We start from the raw sequence: 1,956 nt of genomic DNA on the forward strand, positions 1-1,956 counted from the left end.
ATTTTATCTAAATTTTTTAAATATGGGTTCATTTCCAAATGCATGCTAACACCCTTATTGTTGAATAAATGACATGAAACTAGTTTCACATAGTAACGTTGCCTTTTGCTCCTATTGGTGGAAGGATAATGTTAGATCGATATGACAACCCTAGAAGAGGTGAATAGGGTTTCAACAATGTAATTATTAAAAATTTTTTTTAATAACAATCAAACTTGATACCATGCGATAAAACTTAAATAGGAAAAGGGTTAGAAAATTTAACACGTAGTTTTATAGTGGTTTAGTTAAACTCGACCTACTCCACTCCAAGCACCTCTTGGGAATTTGAATAAAACGACTCTTTCCTCGGATCAGAGCCCAACCGCTTCACCGCTCATTTTACGAGTGCAAGAGCAAACTCAATCCTTTCCACGGCTCAGGATCAAACCGGTACACCGCTCTTTTTACGAGTTCAAGAGCAAACTCAATTCTTTCCACGGCTCAAGATCAAATCGGTACACCGCTTTTTTTACGAGTTCAAGAGCAAACTCAATCCTTTCCACGGCTCAGGATCAAACCAATACAATTTTCTGAAATCTCATAGAAACACACCACATGAAATAATAGACATCTCTCTTCGGAATAAGATTAAAAAACAAATAGAATTGGAAGCTTTGGAGAGAACAATGGAAGCTTTTTTAAAAAAATTTAGATCGAGGAAACAAATGTTCTGTGTGTTGTGTTGTGAAAAATACTAAGAGGTGATGAGTTTAAATAGCGATCAAGTTATAAAAATAGGAATTGATACGGACTACTAAAACGTGAACGTGGACCACGAAAAATAATATTTATTTATTTTTAAATTTATCGTAAAAAATTATAAACTACATGATTCATTTAAATATATATATATTATTTTAAATAAATATTAAAAACATTTTAAATTCATTTTTATTATATATATAACATATTTAAATGTAATACTATAAAAAAAATGTTAATCAAAACTGTGAATAACCTTTTAAAAATAATTAAAAGTTTTATAAATTTAAATGAAATCCTTATAATTGAAATGATTTTGTAATTCAAATAATTATCTTTATGAAAATTAAATGAAATTATTATAATTTCTTTCTATTTAAAAGTAATAACTCGTTTTCATAAATGAAATCATTATAATTTTTTATTTATTTAAGAGTAACAACTAGTTTTCATAAATGTAAATGAAATCTTTATAATTTCTTTCCATTTAAAAGGTAACCGAAAACTTTTATAAATGTAATTGAAATGGTTTTATAATTTAAAAGTAATGGAAAACTTTTATAAATGTAATTGAAAACTCCACCATTTGTTACTCTACCAAATTTATAAATGTCATACTTCGATTGGTCTATGATGTCAATTTTGCCGCTGGTCCATGATGTCAATTTTGTCACCATATTATCACATCAGGTATCTTGTTTTGAATTTGATTGGTCTATGATGTCAATTTTGCCACCACATCATCACGTCGGGTATTTGTTTTGACTGAATCTTCTTCGTTTTATCTCTAATTTGAGTGAACCAAAAAAGACGTTGAAATCGTTGTTCCCAACCTTACACGGGAAAAAAATACTGAGAATTATTAATAATTGAAGGTAGGTTTGTTATCATCAAAAGATTAAGGCAAAAAAAGCCAACAGATAATAGGTCTATTATACCTCTAGGGTAGTTTTAAGCGTGACAATGAGACAAATTTTTTTTAATTAAAAATTAGAATTATAACAATCAGTCTAAAACCCTTGGACTAATTTTGCTTCATTTTTAAATGCAAGTAGACAAAGTAGAAAAATGAAAACAGGTAAATGGTAAATTCAAACATTTCAAAGAAATAAATAAGTTTTGATGGTATCCATGCAAACCAGAAAACTTCATGTCTCCATCTTGTAGAGCCAATAACTCAAAGGGCCTAATATAGTAGAGAAATAAAAAAAT

Source organism: Cucurbita moschata, unplaced genomic scaffold, assembly GCF_002738365.1.
Source record: "Cucurbita moschata cultivar Rifu unplaced genomic scaffold, Cmos_1.0 Cmo_Scf00109, whole genome shotgun sequence".
Taxonomy (NCBI): Eukaryota; Viridiplantae; Streptophyta; class Magnoliopsida; order Cucurbitales; family Cucurbitaceae; genus Cucurbita; species Cucurbita moschata.